Below are 18,338 nucleotides of genomic sequence, written 5' to 3'. Positions count from 1 at the left end.
AACATCGTCTTAATCCCGTGGAGAGGAACTATGATGTTGGTAACCGGGAACATCTTGTGGTCAAGATGGCGCTGGAGGAATGGAGACACTGGCTAGAAGGGGCGGAACATCCATTCCTAGTGTGGACCGATTATAAGAATCTGGAATATCTCCACACCGCCAAGATTTTTTTACTATCTTTTTGCCATTTATGAATGTGTTATTCAATGCGTTTCTATGGGCTATAGTAGTTAAGGTAAAATTCAATAATTGATGACACACCTACTCATTTCAACGTTTTTCTTTATTTTTTAAAACTATTTTCTACATTGTAGAATAATAGTAAAGACATCAAACTATGAAATAACTCATATGGAATCATGTGGTAACCAAAAAAGTGTTAAACAAATCAAAAAATATTTTACATTTGAGATTCTTCAAATAGCCACCGTTTGCCTTGATGACAGCTTTGCACACTCTTGGCATTCTCTCAACAAGCTTCACCTGGAATGCTTTTCCAACAGTCTTGAAGGAGTTCCCAAGTATGCTTAGCACTTGTTGGCTGCTTTTCCTTCATTCTACCAGCCGACTCATCCCAAACCATCTCAATTGGTTTGAGGTTGGGGGATTGTGGAGGCCAGGTCATCTGATGCAGCACTCCATCACTCTCCTTCTTGGTAAAATAGCCCTTACACAGCCTGGAGGTGTGTTGGGTCATTGTCCTCTTGAAAAACAAATGATAGTCCCACTAAGCCCAAACCAGATGGAATGGCGTATCGCTGCAGAATGCTGTGTTAGCCATGCTGGTTAAGTGTGCCTTGAATTCTACATAAATCACTGACAGTATCACCGGTAAAGCACCCCCACACCATAACACCTCCTCCTCCATGCTTTACGGTGGGAACTACACATGCGGCGATCATCCGTTCACCCACACCGCGTCTCACAAAGACACGGCGGTTGGAACCAAAAATCTCCAATTTGGACTCCAGAGCAAAGGACACATTTCCACCGGTCTAATGTCCATTGCTCGTGTTTCTTGGCTCAAGCAGGTCTCTTCTTCTTATTGGTGTCCTTTATTAATGGTTTCTTTGCAGCAATTAGACCATGAAGGCATGATTCACACAGTCCCCTCTGAACAGTTGATGTTGAGATGTTTCTGTGACTTTTTTTATTTGGGCTGCAATTTCTGAGGCTGGTAACTCTAATGAACGTATCCTCTGCTGCAGAGGTAACTCTGGGTCTTCCATTCCTGTGGTGGTCCTCATGAGTTTCATCATAGCACTTGATGGTTTTTGTGACTGCACTTGAAGAAACTTCCAAAGTTCTTGAAATGGTCCGTATTGACAGACCTTCATGTCTTAAAGTAATGATGGACTGTCATTTCTCTTGAGCTGTTCTTGCCATAATATGGACTTGGTCTTTTACCAAATAAGGCTATCTTCTGTACCTTGTCACAACACAGCTGATTGGCTCAAACGCATTAAGAAGGAAATAAAATATACACATTAACTTTTAAGAAGGCACACCTGTTAATTGAAATGCATTTAAGGTGACTGCTTCATGAAGCTGGTTGAGAGAATGCCAAGAATGTGCAAAGCTGTCATCAAGGCAAAGGTTGGCTATTTGAAGAATCTCAAATATAATATATATTTTGATTTGTTTAACACTTTTTTGGTTACTACATGATTACATACAGTGGGGGAAAAAAGTCTTTAGTCAGCCACCAATTGTGCAAGTTCTCCCACTTAAAAAGATGAGAGAGGCCTGTAATTTTCATCATAGGTACACGTCAACTATGACAGACAAAATGAGAAAAAAAATCTAGAAAATCACATTGTAGGATTTTTTATGAATTTATTTGCAAATTATGGTGGAAAATAAGTATTTGGTCAATAACAAAAGTTTCTCAATACTTTGTTATATACCCTTTGTTGGCAATGACACAGGTCAAACGTTTTCTGTAAGTCTTCACAAGGTTTTCACACACTGTTGCTGGTATTTTGGCCCATTCCTCCATTCAGATCTCCTCTAGAGCAGTGATGTTTTGGGGCTGTCGCTGGGCAACATGGACTTTCAACTCCCTCCAAAGATTTTCTATGGGGTTGAGATCTGGAGACTGGCTAGGCCACTCCAGGACCTTGAAATGCTTCTTACGAAGCCACTCCTTCGTTGCCCGGGCGGTGTGTTTGGGATCATTGTCATGCTGAAAGACCCAGCCACGTTTCATCTTCAATGCCCTTGCTGATGGAAGGAGGTTTTCACTCAAAATCTCACGATACATGGCCCCATTCATTCTTTGCTTTACACGGATCAGTCATCCTGGTCCCTTTGCAGAAAAACAGCCCCAAAGCATGATGTTTCCACCCCCATGCTTCACAGTAGGTATGGTGTTCTTTGGATGCAACTCAGCATTCTTTGTCCTCCAAACACAACGAGTTGAGTTTTTACCAAAAAGTTCTATTTTGGTTTCATCTGACCATATGACATTCTCCCAATCCTCTTCTGGATCATCCAAATGCACTCTAGCAAACTTCAGATGGGCCTGGACATGTACTGGCTTAAGCAGGGGGACACGTCTGGCACTGCAGGATTTGAGTCCCTGGCGGCATAGTGTGTTACTGATGGTAGGCTTTGTTACTTTGGTCCCAGCTCTCTGCAGGTCATTCACTAGGTCCCCCCGTGTGGCTCTGGGATTTTTGCTCACCGTTCTTGTGATCATTTTGACCCCACGGGGTGAGATCTTGCGTGGAGCCCCAGATCGAGGGAGATTATCAGTGGTCTTGTATGTCTTCCATTTCCTAATAATTGCTCCCACAGTTGATTTCTTCAAACCAAGCTGCTTACCTATTGCAGATTCAGTCTTCCCAGCCTGGTGCAGGTCTACAATTTTGTTTCTGGTGTCCTTTGACAGCTCTTTGGTCTTGGCCATAGTGGAGTTTGGAGTGTGACTGTTTGAGGTTGTGTACAGGTGTCTTTTATACTGATAACAAGTTCAAACAGGTGCCATTAATACAGGTAACGAGTGGAGGACAGAGGAGCCTCTTAAAGAAGAAGTTACAGGTCTGTGAGAGCCAGAAATCTTGCTTGTTTGTAGGTGACCAAATACTTATTTTCCACCATAATTTGCAAATACATTTATTTTAAAATCCTACAATGTGATTCTCTGGAAAAAGAGAACACACTGTTTGATTGCAAATATGCAGAGGGAGTTGAAAAGAGAACACACAGAAGGCTGTTGTATAAAACACTTGTCTCCAGATTACATCTTCAAACTAAGGGCAACCATGGCATCCGTGACAGAGAGGGAGAAGCGTCCAACCATGTATACGGGTAAGATAACCTAGCTAGCTACATTTTCAGATATTACACATTTCAAATTTGGTCAGAAAGTCATTTTCATTTCAAGTTAAAGCGTACTGTTAACTAGCTAGCTAAAATTGAACCTGGTTGGCTAGCTACCTGCAGATTCATGCAGGGTAGTAACGTTATGAGTTGGGATTATGGTTCATTGTTTAGCTAGCTGGCTAGCGAGCTACATGTCTGAACAAAAGACTCCACTATGCAAGTAACCATTTCACTACACCTGTATCCTGTGCATGTGACAAATAATCTTAGATTTGATTCGATATGTTAGGTGTTTACCAGAGACGGTAATGTGAAGAACATGACCTGCACCAAAGTCAAATTAGGATATAACGTTAGGCCAACGAGACAGTATCCAAGTTCTAAAATTAAAAAATTTCGTCACACTCACAACCATAATGTATTTTCTGTAATTGGCTCGACATTAACTTGTAAATAATGATCTTGCTGTGAATATATTTTCCTGTAATAATGAAGACAAATTAGCTAAAGTGAAGACATTGTCAGCTGTATGGTATGGTCATTATTTGAACTGGCTAGCCAGCTAAATTAACATTAGCTAGCTAACAAGCTAGAAACAAACCAAAACATTGTTTAGAAAGTTGCTTTTAGTTGCCTGGTTTTCTAGATTGACATATACTAAATTCATTTTTAAACGGATGGGTTTATTGGTGTTAAAATACACCAGTTATGTTGTTTTGGATCATCAGGCTGCTGATGTCATGCAGCCTGTCATTTTTGTGTTGATACTTTTTCATTATGACAACGACAAGTTTGATGTCGGACGACAATAGAATGCTCATGATGTCGCTGCGACAACTGCCGATAGATGTAGTATAAACCAGCCTTTAGTCTTGAAATCTTTGGTTGTTTTGTACATGGCCTCACATGTGAATCCTTAAAGAGATGGGTGGGGCTATAGCTTAAGAGGGTGTGAACGATGCTGAATGGGTGTAGACAAAGAAGAGCTCTCCAGTAGGTTTACCAGAACATTCAAGGGCCATTTTCTCAAAAGTTGGGTTACAAGTTTATCAACTTTCAAAGCAGAATTACTTTCTCAACTGTAGTGTATGATATACAATTTTCTAGCTCTGAGTCTCTACTTTTATCCAATGTAAAAAACACAATTTCAAATGTTGCTACATAAGACCGAATCGAGCCGGTCGGTCACATATATCTTCCAAACACCGGCTTCTCTGGCATTATCATTTAAATAGCCTACTGAACAAAAATATAAACACAACACGTAAAGTGTTGGTCCCATGTTTCATGAGCTGAAATAAAAGATCCCAGAAATGTTCCATATGCACAAAAAGCATATTTCTCTAAAATGTTGTGCACCAATTTGTTTACATCCCTGTTAGTGAGCATTTCTCCTTTGCCAATATAATCTATCCACCTGACAGGTGTGGCATATCAAGAAGCTGATTAAACATCAGGATCATTACACAGGTGTACCTTGTACTGGGCACAATAAAAGGCCACTCTAAAATGTGCAGTTTTGTCACACAACACAATACCACATATGTCTCAAGTTTTGCAGGAGTATGCAATTGGCATGCTGACTGCAAGAATGTCCACCAAAGCTGTTGCCAGATAATTTAAAGTTAATTTTTCTACCATAAGCTGCCTCCAATGTTGTTGTAGAAAATTTGGCAGTACGTCCAACCGGCCTCACAACCACAGACCATGTGTAAAAACGCCAGCCCAGGACCTCCACATCTGGCTTCTTCACCTGCGGAATCGTCTGAGACCAGTCACCCGGACAGCTGATGAAACCGAAGAATTTCTGCACAAACTGTCAGAAACCGTCTCAGGGAACCTCATCTGCGTGCTTGTCATCCTCACCAGGGCCCTGACCTGACTGATTCAGTGTGCATGAATACGATGGCTCACTGTTCGTTTCCTGCATAAGTTTGCCCACTTTACCAACGAAGTAATCATTAAAATAATTGGCAACATCAAATGGTTTTGTGATGAATAAGCCATCTGATTCGAATTTCATAAATTCATGAAATGCAGTGTCTGGATGCTCCTTATTTTGCCCTAGAGTCGATGTCCGCACCCCCGCAGAAATCGAATTAGCATAATAAAAAAAGAAGTCAGTTTAAGCTAGAGATATCAATCCACCGCATCCGCCGATGTTGCACTTCCGCATCTGCGGTGACAGGTGACAGAGCTAGAGCGGTGTTTGTCAGACCATGAAACATCCCAAAAATCAGTCTTCTCCCAAAATTGTCTGAACGTTTGGCCTAGAAACTATTATGACCTCTCTACGGAAAGATGATACTCTCGCAAACACAATGTTCTCCGTTTTGCTCTACAACCCCAACAAGCGTCTTGGGACTCATCTGAAGTAGGTACAGCTAATCTGATAAATGGCCATCCAAGACTCGTCTGAAGGTCCCCTGGTAACAGTTGAAAAAATGTATGGAAGTATATGGAGATATATTGAAGAATCTCAAATATAAAATATATTTTGATTTGTTTAACACTTTTATGCTTACTACATGATTCCATATGTGTTATTTCATAGTTTTGATGTCTTCACTATTATTCTACAATGTAATAATTGAAGAAGAAAAACCCTTGAATGAGTAGGTGTGTCCAAACTTTTGACTGGTAGTGTATATATAGCAACACTCCCCAATAAGCATTCATGTGTCTTCTGTAGGTGTTATATCCTTGTATTGCTACTGCAGTCTCAGAAATGCCTAATATATAAATGTTATCTGATGTTAGCAAGTTATTGATTCCATTAAACTTTTTTCTAATGCTATAAATATTAATATGGCCCTTTCCTGGGTAGCTTCTCAGAGAAAGACATATGGAAAATAACAAACAAAGCAAAAGAAAAAACACAAAAACATTCAGCAGTCCATTAATCAGTTTGTGTGTGTGCTGCGGGGTTGAAGGTACAAACCCATAGGCTTGGCTCTCTCATCCCTTCCAGGCCTATATGAGGGAGGGTGGACAATGAGCTTGTGATAGCGGATGTAAGCAATGTCCCCATGCGCTCTGGCAGCTTTAATGGCCGGGATTAGTTATTTTCTCTTCTGGCGCACAGCTTCAGGATAGTCCTCATTGAGGAAGATGTAGGTTCCTCTCAAGTTCTTGGCTCTTTCCAGAACAGCTACCTTGTCCTTGAACCACAGGAACTTGACCAATATCGGCCTGGGCCTGTCACCTGGGCCGGTGGTGGGTTTTCCAATCCTGTGGGCGTACTCCACCTCAATCTTCCTGTGGTCCATCTTCAGTTTCTCCTAGATCATTTCCCTCACTTTGTCCTCAGACTCTGTCCAGGTCTCATGTGGAGATTCTGCAATTCCGTCCACAACAATGTTGTTCTGCCTTGATTGTCCCTAGTGATAATCTGATTTCTCCGTCATTGTTATCATGGATTCACATACATAACTGATTTCCTCTCAATGTCTTACAGATTGCTGTCATCTTGCCAATTTCTTTTTTAAACTCATCGAGCTGACCCTTGGAGAATTGCAAACTGTTCTTCAGGTCCTGGACCTCTCTGATCAGGTCGTCCATCATTTTATTAGTTGACTCCACCAGTATTTGGACACAACACTTGAAGCTATGTTCTTGTTGTTGTAACAACTGCTTGTGTAGAGAGACACTACTGTCCTCAACGGTTCTCCCACTGGCTTTGGTCTTACTCTTCACAGTTCCAGACAGGGCAGGTCACACAGAAGATGGAAAGAGCATCTAACAGCAGGGATCTAGATAGTCACAAGCCCGGGACAATCCGTGGTTCCAGCCATAAGGGCTAACCGCGTCGCGGGCTGCGTTCAAGCCCTCAAGGAAACCCCACTAGCTTGATAGGTAACAGTGGCAGATAGGCTAGCTGCTACTCCAAGCAGCTCATCTGACCCTAGGTCGACAGGATGGACAGTTAGCAGCGGTCCCAGAAACTGATGCCAACCGTGTCGCGGGATCCAAACTCAAAAGGTAGCTTGCTAGTAACCAAACTATTTCAATAGAACACTTTTTCAGAGACTTTCAAAACATTCCAAAACTGTCATGAACCCTGCATCCTGAGTCGGTTCCTGCCTGTGTTGCCATTTTTCTGCTCGGAATCTCCAGTTTCCTGAGGGTTCGTGAACGCTCCCGGCCTGGTTGCCGGGCGACGTTGCTAGGCGGGAGATCTCCCGATTAACCGCACCTGCATCTCATTAGCGGTCTGCACACCTGGTCCTGATCATCACCCTTCTTAAGCCCTGACCTGACATCCATTCCCTGCCGGATCGTTAGCCATGAACAGTATGTTTGTCAGTGTATCAGCCTTGGAGTTTCTAGCATTAGTTTTGTTGTTTTGCACCTTGTTGGCTTGCCGTGTACTTACCTCCGTTTTGTTTCTATCTGCAGTCATCTCCCGGAACCTTCACCCAACCCCTGCCTGGTTGTCGGCGGCTGCCGAGCCATTCTTGGATCTACCACTGCACCTCCACCAACTCATCTCCGCCGTCCGCTCTGTCCCCTGGATTATTCTACATCGTTTTTTTGAATCTGTTAAATAAATACTCACCTTCGTTTCAACTCACCTTGTCCTGGTCTGCTTCTGGGTTCTGGCTTAGTAAACCGTGACAAAAACAATAAAACCGAGCTCTGGTGACACTTTTTGAAGAGTGTCACCAATATCATATGTCAAGGAATCTGAGAGGGCTGGGATGGCCTTTCTTCACATTTCTCTCCCGAGACGAGTCTGTTTCCCTGGAGACTGTCCAAGTGACAGCGACCTCTCGCCTGACCAGACCTTTTAAAACATTCATGAGAGCCCAGTAGGGTGACCCTGAGATAGATACGTCCTTCTTTTGGGGCTCAAATGCCGGCTACATTAGATTTCACAGACAATCTGATTGATTTACTCATTTAGGTTGCACATAAAGAAATGCAATCAAAGCAGAAAACTCACCCTCATTAGTAACCATCTAAACTTTGTCTAATTATTATGGCACCAAAATTCCACAAACATTGACTGCAGATTGCATTATTTTCCACAGTTGTATAATTATTATTCATGAAATGCTTTAAATGTTTTGGAAAGGCCTCTAGTAACCAGGTGATGTTGGAATAAAGCAACCTAATCATAACTCCATCAACCCTATTTGGATGGTTCCTTTGTTGGTCTAAAATCACCAAACAGTGATTTTTTCCGTTGTCTGCATTTGGTCCACACATACTTTGGTGTTAAGATACATTTTAACACACCTGTAGAAAACCCTCATTAAACCCCTCTCTCTTGCCCTGGGAGTTCGAGACACAAACTCTCTAGCCCCAGCAGTGGCTACCATCCCCCGACTGAGCCGGCCAGGGAGTTGTAACATCCTGAATAGTGTGTTGAGCTATGCCATCGTGTGCTGGAAAGTTAACCTTGCCAAGGAAGACATAAATAAGCTTGACAAAATCATTAACATCATCAAGAAAACCAGTGCTATACTTCTGCAGTCTAGAATCTATGCATGACATGTTCACAAAAAGGCTGGGTGTTAAGACACACATTATCATGGACAATGACATGCACCTGCTCCACAGGACCCTAATGCAGTACAGGAGCTGCTTTAGCAGCAGGTTCATCCTGCCCATAAGCTCCACAGGGAGGTTTAGAGATGGTCGTTCTAACCCACAGCCATGAGGCTTTTTTAACGAATGTGATGATTTATGATGACTTCTTGATACGAATGTTGTAGTAGGATAGACAACAGCATTTAACAATAGTAGATATTTGTAGATAGAAGGCTTCTTTGGTAAAGGGGTTAAATGGTCCTCCCTTTAGCCATCTCTTATGGCTACTTACTTATGTACGTTTGTGATTGCTAGGCATACAAATACGATTTTTTATTGATACCATTGAAACGAGGTCAAGGCTAGTTGCGGCCGCAACCAGATTAGATTGGGAATGACTCATGGAGGAATGACACTGCTTGACTGCCACGAAGGAGATTAGTACAATATCGTTTGTGAACTACAGAAGCGCCCCAAACGTTCGAATGTTGAGCAGAGGCACAATGTGTATGTTTTGGATCTACAAAGCTGTGTCCGTTGAGTAACATTCAATAGTCAATTAATAACATTCATTCTTGAACCATGTGATCAACTATCAGTTCAAAACATGTATTTTTCTCCTCTATGCTGCCTGCAGCATGATCTATATTCCCTCATGTGCATGATAGACAGTTGCTGGTCAGAGCTTATGTTCCTAGGTCGGAGCACGTCTCCGGAACCACTGAGCCGGAGGAGAAAGTATTATTCCTGCTGTAGAATTCATTGTGGCCAGCATGTCAAATGAACGACTAAAATGAACGAGTCACTCGGAAAACCAAATCATGACTCTCAAGTCAGTAAAAACTGTTGTTCAAATAGAACAAATCGTTTGCAAACTGCACATCACTATTTCCTATGTATTAATGTGTTTTGTTATTATGTATATGTCATTGATCCCTGTCTTGTCCTTGTAACCATTGATCATGCTAGAGGTGATAAAACAATTTCCCAAGATTGGATCAATAAAGTAATACTGTACTCTCTACTCATCTCAGAGTCGGCATACTCCTGAATGTAGAATAACGTTCACATTTCAGTCAATTCAAACTTTCAGACTTTTTTTAGTAACTCAGCTACCTTTATGACTTCTAATTAGAAATACATAGAGTATAACTCTATACTCATACAGCTGACATGGTATCTGTCTCATTGTACCCAGGAGCAATGTCTGCAGTTCACTTTGAAATAAAAAAGGCCATGCAGGTCATGTAGAGCATTTGGACCATTAGGACAGATGGACGAGGGTGAAGGGCTTGATCTGGCTATGAATCAGCACCTAATGAGTGCTCACTCTTATATAATTCATACAGCAAATTCAGAAATGATGCTCTGTAGACAACAACCATGTCCAAAATCTGGCTTGCCTACTACTCACTTAAACTGCATACTGTGTACTAATCATACTACGAACTATTTAGCACGTACTGTTTAGTAAAAAGGTATGCAGTATGCCACGGGCGTAATTTATTACTTTTCATGAGTTCAAGACAACTGGGAACTCAGAAATGAAACGAGCTCAGACTGGGAAAAATCGTGACATCAGTGATCTTCAGGTCGGAGAAGACGGAGCTCTAAGATGATGCCCGAGTTTCCGTCTTGTAATTTCAAGTTGGATGACCATAAAAAAAAAAATCCTAGTCAGAGTTCGCTGTTGTCTTGAACACACCATCAGTTACGGCTTCACGTAGCTATAAAGGATAATCTGTAGAGCTACACAGTGACCTTTCAATAACACCAGAGTGTTGTTTTTGGGCTAACGTTAACTAAGTAGCTAATGTTAGCTAGCTAGTATTTGGAACAACGTACTTGGAGTAAACTTGAGTGTACCGTACGCATGTATACTGTCCATTCTGTGATTGCCGCCAACATCAGGAGGCGAAGGGAATGTCAGAGGTCGAGTTCCCTGAGGATACGAGTTTTCCTCCTGTCTATCTCATTGATGGTTTGTTAATGTTATGTAGCTAGCTAACTATGTTGACAACAATTGCTGCTACTACTAGACTCTCTTGAGGTGAAGTTAGCTAGCTAGCTTACTAAGGTTTTCCAACATACCTGATAAATAACCTATGTTGCTAGACCTAGCTAGCTAGCTAACATTACTGTCGTTACCACTTGCTATTATAGTTTCTTGATTTGTCACGTTAACGTTACAAGGCACAGCCTGAAGGGAATGGTAAAAATTTAGCTATGATCACTAAATTATTGTAGCAAGGTTGGCTACCTACAGGCTACGGTACTGACTTAGCTAGCTAGCTAGCTAGCTAACATTAGATAGCAAACTTACTGGATATTTGATACAGTAGCTAGCTAGCTAGGTTGACAAGGGACACTCGCACTGTCCCATGTATTGTAACGTTATGCACATGACAACAGAACAGAAGAGTTGGATACAGTACATACTATGGTCAAACTTAGCTACAGTGCATGGCTAATGTGGGACACACATGTTGTTGATGACTATGAATGAGAATGACACATCAAAAGTGAATTACAGTGCCTTCAGAAAGTATTCATACCCCTTGACTTATTCCACATTTTGTTGTGTTACAGCCTGAATTCAAAATTGATTAAATATATTTTTTTTACCCACCTACACACAATACCCCATAATGACAAAGTGAAAACATTTTTTTTTATGTATTGAAAATGAACTACAGAAATATCTCATTTACATAAGTATTCACACACCTGAGTCAACACATGTTAGAATCACCTTTGGCAGTGTGTCTTTCTGGGTAAGTCGGTAAGAACTTTGCACACCTGGATAGTACAATATTTGCACATTATTCGTTTGAAAAATCTTCAAGCTCTGTCAAGTTGGTTGTTGATCATTGCTAGACAGCCATTTTCAAGTCGCAATAGAATTTCAAGCCGATTTAAGTCAAAACTGTAACTAGCCACTCAGGAACATTCAATGTCGTCTTGGTAAGCAACTCCAGTGATATTTGGCCTTGTGTTTTAGGTTATTGAACTGCTGAAAGGTGAATTTGTCTCCCAGTGTCTGTTGGAAAGAAGACTGAACCAGGTTTTCCTCTAGGATTTTGCCTGTGCTTAGCTCCATTCCATTTCTTTTTTATCCTGAAAAACTCCCCAGTCCTTAACGATTACAAGCATATCCATAAGGGCTCCCGAGTGGCGCAGTTGTCTAAGGCACTGCATCTCAGGGCTTGAGGCATCACTACAGACCCCCTGGTTCGATTCCAGGCTGTATCACAACCGGCCGTGATTAGGAGTCCCATAGGGCGGCGCACAATTGGCCCAGCGTCGTCCGGGTTTGGCCGGTGTAGGCCGTCGTTGTAAATAAGAATTTGTTCTTAACTGACTTGCCTAGTTAAATAAAAGGTAAATAAAAAAGAACATGATGCAGCCACCATTATGCTCTTAAAACATAATTCCACTTTGACATTATGGGGTATTGAATCCATTTTAAATTCAGGCTGTAACACAACAAAATGTGGAAAAAGTCAAGGGGCATGAATACTTTCTAAAAGCACTGTATGTAGTTGTATTTTAAGTAGCCAGGTAATGTAGCCGAAGCTCTATCAAATTGCTTAGATGTAATCATAAATAAAGAGAGAAATGCTTGAAAGGCTTCTAATTATTTGGCTTATATGGTCCCCCTGCAGAGTTCTAGTGGAGAAAAGAGGTCCCTACTGCCAGTTGAACCTCAATGTCAAATCACATTTATTTATAAAGCCCTTTTTATATCAGCAGTTGTCACCAAGGGAACCCAGTCTAAAACCCCAAAGACCCCATAGAGCAAGCAATGCAGATGTAAAAGCACAGTGGATAGGAAACACTCCATAGAAAGGCAGGAACCTAGGAAGAAACAGAGAGGAACCAGGCTCTGATGGGTGGCCTGTCCTCTTCTGGCTATGCCGGGTGGAGATTATAAGGGTACGTGGCCATTAAGGCCTTATCTTTCTTCAAGATATTCAAACGTTCATAGATGACCAGCAGGGACAAATGATAATCACAGTGGTTATAGGTTGCAATAGGTCAGCATTCAAAGGTCAAGACAGCAGGTGCAGTAGAGAGAGGGAGAGAGGGTTGAAAAAGCATGTCCTGGACAAGGTAGCACGCCCGGTGTACAGCTCAAGGTTCCATAGCCGCAGGCATAACTTCAGAAACTGGATCAGCAGCACGACCAGGTGGACTGGGGACGTGGACAGACAAGAGTCATCATGCCAGGGAGTCCTGAGGCATGGTCCTAGGGCTCAGGTCCTCAGAGAGAGAGAGAGCGAGAGAGGGAGAGAGAGAGAGCGAGAGAGAGAGAGAGAGAGAGAGAGAGAGAGAGAGAGAGAGAGAGAGAGAGAGAGAGAGAGACATTAAATAATGTAACTTCCTTGTTATCCAGTTTACATTTAACAAAGATAAATCTACCCTCCTTGTCTTTATTTCTGATATTAACTTAACATTAACTGAATTTGGCATCAAGATTGCAACGCCCCTTCTACCCATTTTAGAAGAAGAAAAAACTGTATTCCTATATCCCATTTTCTTGAGTTTCTCGTGTTCAGGAGGGGATAAGTGAGTTTCCTGCCAGAATAGTATGTCAACTCTCTCCCGTTTCATCTTTGCTATTGCCTTACTTCTCTTGATGGCACTCGCCAATCCGTTTACATTGAGACTTATGACCTTAAATTCCCGATGATGCATCGATATAAACCAAAAAAGCCTGCGCACTGCACTTAACATGAACCAAAAAAGACGGTCTCTTGCCTCTGGAGTTTGAGGGGATGAGCCTGACCGCTGGAGGGGCCCCTCGCTCAAATATCAAAATGTGTGACGCAGTCGCAAATGACCTGTTGGAACCGAAAATAAAAAGGGTACCCTTTTCGTCGCTTACACACATCGGTTAATTACAAGAGAAAAATATATAGGTCATGCGTGCATATCATGAATCCTCCCCATGACATGCCCTTCTGTCACCTCGTTGTCACTGTCATTCATCATTAGCTAATAGATATGTTATTAATGTGACCATACATAATGTGTCCATAAAGGCCACATACTTTTGGCTACTCACCCTTGCTCAGCAGTGGGGAAAAATAGGGGAGACTTTTTACCTATTGCAATGTCAACCGTAACAACCCAATATGTCTAACAGCTCGCGGTGACTATTAAGTCCGTTAAATCCGATTCAATGTTTTCCATCTTCTCGTTGGAAATGCCTGAGTCTCTCTCAAATGTGAACGTCCTCTTGCCGAGGTGACTTCCCTCTTTCTCCGCGACTCTGCTCGCCGACCACGGTCCATGGGAGGACCTCTTTCCGCCGGTGAAGATTCCTTTCTCCTGGCGGTATACTCCACTGGGATGCCCCTCGACTTCAGGTCCTCAGCCGCCTCGTCTGCATGCTCGTATGTAACCGGGCCATTATCCAGAAATACCATCATTTTTGCCGGGAACGAATCCTTTTCTCGTTTAGTGCCTTCTTGATAGGGGTGTATTCCTTCCTTCTTTTCAGTATCTCTCCCGCATAGTCATGATCAAAGAACACTCGTTGGCCTTGGAAGTTAACAGGCTTTTTCCAGGCTGCGCGGAGGACTTTCTCTTTGACTGAGAATTGCAGGAACCGTACAACTATGGATCTTGGTGGGGCGCCGCTGGGGGGATTTGAGGCCAGAGCTTGGTGTGCTCTCTCGATTCCCAGGTCAGTGTCGTCTTCAAGTATTTATTTGAATAGACCCTCCACGAATTTGGGCATGGAGTCTTTTTCTCCGCCCTCTACCACGGAATAAAGTCTAATGTTATTACGACGTGAAAAACCTTCGAGTTCTGTCATTCTTGCCTGTAGTGCGTGTTGGCTTTTCAAAGACTGTACAAGTGCGTCCTTGACGGCAGTGTTCCATGTGTCCATTTCCCTAATGCGCTGTTCTGCATCCCCATTCTTGTAGATATGTTGTGAAGTTCTTCTTTGTTTTCTTCGAGTTTCTGGTTAATGTTATTCTTGAACTCATTTAGTTATTTTCGTACATATTCTCGAAGTTCCTCTCGAAAGCCAGCGAGCGCCTCTCACAATTCCTCCTTTATCACCTCACAAAATGAGGGTTATTTTGCTGCTGTTAGCTTGTTTGAGCTAGCATTAGCCATCTCTGTTTCGTCGATGATTTTAGCTCTCCTGTATTGTCACGGACTATCGTTGTAGCTCCACAACCTTTTCCTATTTAACCCTTTTCCATTTTAGTGTAAGTTACTCTAATGCTCAGAGTAAATAATAGAATTTAGGGGGGGAAAACCCAACCGATGTGCAGTACGAAAAATCAGGCAGCCATTGCCTTAGTTGCGTCACCGGAAGCCCACAACTTGCATTAGAGGTTTTACTTTTTTTAAGGTTTTCTTTATTTGCACCAAAGAAAATAAGTGAAAGACGAAACAATACAGATTTAAAAAAAAACTGGTAAAAAAAGGTGTGCAGGTGAGGTTAGAAGCCCAAAAGGGCTTATTTGAAAACCACACCACAAATAAAAGTTTAAAAAAATTATAATGTTTGTTCAATCAGTTAAACAAATCATATTAATTATAATTGTACATAATATACTCAGCAAACAAGAAAAAACATATTTGAATATGTGTGTGTGCATGTGTGTGTGTGTGTAAGTATGGGTGGTCCTCTGTATCTCGATTGGTAGAGCATGGCGCTTGTAACGCCAGGGTAGTGGGTTCGATCCGCGGGACCACCCATATGTAAAAATTTATGCACACATGACTGTAAGTCGCTTTGGATAAAAGCGTCTGCCAAATGGCATATTATATATTATTATTAGAAGTGTGAGAGTTAGGCTACATGGAGGGCATTATTGGGTAGTTTGGTTCATCAGGCTGACCCCCAGTCTTCGCTTGAAGTTATTGAGGGATGATGAGGTTTTGGCAATGTGGAGATAAGAATTCCAGAGTATGGTACCTCTGTATCTGATAGAGAATTGACTATGTGAGGTGCGGCAGTGTGGAGGGTGAAGGTTATCGCAGTGTTATATAGATGGATTTCAGAATTAACCTGGAAGAATCCATTGAAGGGTTTAGGTAAACTGTCTGGGAGGTATGAGTATTTGTAGATGATAGTGCATAATTGGCGTACATTGTCGTAAATAGACAAGATATTGAGTTTCCTAAACAAAGGTGCAGATGGAGCCAGGTAATTACAGGAGGTGGCTAGTCTTGCACATTTATTTTGTATGATGAGTAATTTGTGTAGGTAGGAGGCATATGTACTAACCCAGACAATATTACAGTAAATGAGATATGGGTAAATTAAGCTATAGTATAGAGTTAGGAAGAAATCCTGATGAACCAAACCACTAATTTTTCTGATGATACCAACAGATTTTATCATTTTGCTACAGACAAATTGAATATGATCTTTCCAGGATAACTTTTAATCGAGTAGAACTCAGAGGAATCTAGTGGATGTGACTTGTTCCATTTCATTCCCACCAATTGAGATTCTGGCTTTACTAGTTAATACAATAAAGTTGGATTTTTTAACATTTAAAGATAATTTGTTTATCTGGAACCATTCAGAAAATGTGGCCATACCTGAGTTGGCTTCATTAATTAGTGAATCAAAATCATTGTGTGATAAAATCAAATTGGGATCATCAGCAAAGAGAATGGGAAGTACGGTAGAAGACACAGCAGCAAGGTCATTGATATAGATAAGTAATAACAAAGGTCAAATTATCCAACCCTGTGGCACACCACAGGATATCTTGGCCCTGGTAGATGCACAGCCGTTAGCATAAAGAAATTGTTCTCTATCATAAACATAACTATATAACCAATTATATGTATAATATTGAAAACCGTAATGATGCAATTTAGAAATCAATATTTCATGATCAACCATGTCAAAACGCTGTGGATGAATCTAAAAAGATGCCATGTGTATTCATTGATGTTAAGAGCTGTAAAGATTTTATCCACAAGTTGCAAAAGAGCCATATCTGTGGAGTAGTTTTTACGAAAACCATATTGCTGCTGATATAGAATACAGTGCTGATTTAAATGTTTAACATTCTCTTATACACCAATTCTTCTAGGATTTTAGAAAAACATGGTAGTACAGATATTGGGGGATAATTTGTAAAAGATCGTGGATCCCAAGATTTATAGAGGGGGATAACTTTAGCAATTTTAAAATCTTTAAGAACAATACAAGTTTGCATAGATTTGGTGAAAATATACAGTACCAGTCAAAAGTTTGGACACACCTACTCATTCCAGGATTTTTCTTTATTTTTTACTATTTTCTACATTGTAGAGTAATAGTGAAGACATCAAAACTATGAAATAACACATATGGAATCATGTAGTAACCAAAAAAGTGTTAAACAAATCAAATTATATTTGATATTTTAGATTCTTCAAAGTAGCCACCTGTTGCCTTGATGACAGCTTTGCACACTCTTGGCATTCTCTCAACCAGCTTCATGAGGTATTTACCAGGAATGCATTTCAATTAACAGGTGTGCCTTGTTAAAAGCTAATTTGTGGAATTTCTTTCCATCTTAATGAGTTTGAGCCAATCAGTTGTGTTGTTTCAAGGTAGGGTTGGTATACAGAAGATAGCCCTATTTGGTAAAAGACCAAGTCCATATTATGGCAAGAACAGCTCAGATAAGCAAAGAGAAATGACAGTCCATCATTACTTTAAGACATGAAGGTCAAGAAACACAAGCAATAGACATCAGACCGGTGGAAATCTGTCCTTAGGTCTGAAGAGTCCAAATTTGAGATTTATGGTTCCAACCGCCGTGTCTTTGTGAGACTCAGAGTAGGTGAACGGATGATCTCCACATGTGTGGTTCCCACCATGAAGCATGGAGGAGGAGGTGTGATGGTGTAGGGGTGCTTTTCTGGTGACACTGTCTGTGATTTATTTAGAATTCAAGGCACACCTAACCAGCATGGCTACTACAGCATTCTGCAGCGATGTGCCATCCCAACTGGTTTGCACTTAGTTGGACTATCATTTGTTTTTCAACAGGACAATGACCCAAAACACACCTCCAGGCTGTGTAAGGGATATTTGACCAAGAAGGAGAGTGATGGAGTCCTGCATCAGATGACCTCCACAATCACCCGACCTCAACCCAATTGAGATGGTTTGGGATGAGTTGGACCGCAGAGTGAAGGAAAAGCAGCCAACAAGTGCTCAGCATATGCGGGAACTCCTTCAAGACTGTTGGAAAAGCATTCCTCACGAAGCTGGTTGAGAGAATGCCAAGAGTGTGCAAAGCTGTCATCAAGGCAAAGGGTGGCTACTTTGAAGAATCTAAAATATGCAGCAGAGGTAACTCTGGGTCTTCCTTTCATGTGGCGGTCCTCATGAGAGCCAGTTTCATCATAGCGATTGATGGTTTTTGCAACTGCACTTGAAGAAACCTTTGAAGTTCTTGACATTTTCCGGATTGACTGACCTTCATGTCTTAAAGTAA

The sequence above is a fragment of the Coregonus lavaretus genome (assembly GCF_964263955.1).
Source record: "Coregonus lavaretus genome assembly, chromosome: 18".
Taxonomy (NCBI): Eukaryota; Metazoa; Chordata; class Actinopteri; order Salmoniformes; family Salmonidae; genus Coregonus; species Coregonus lavaretus.
Note: the sequence above shows the minus strand (reverse complement) of the source record.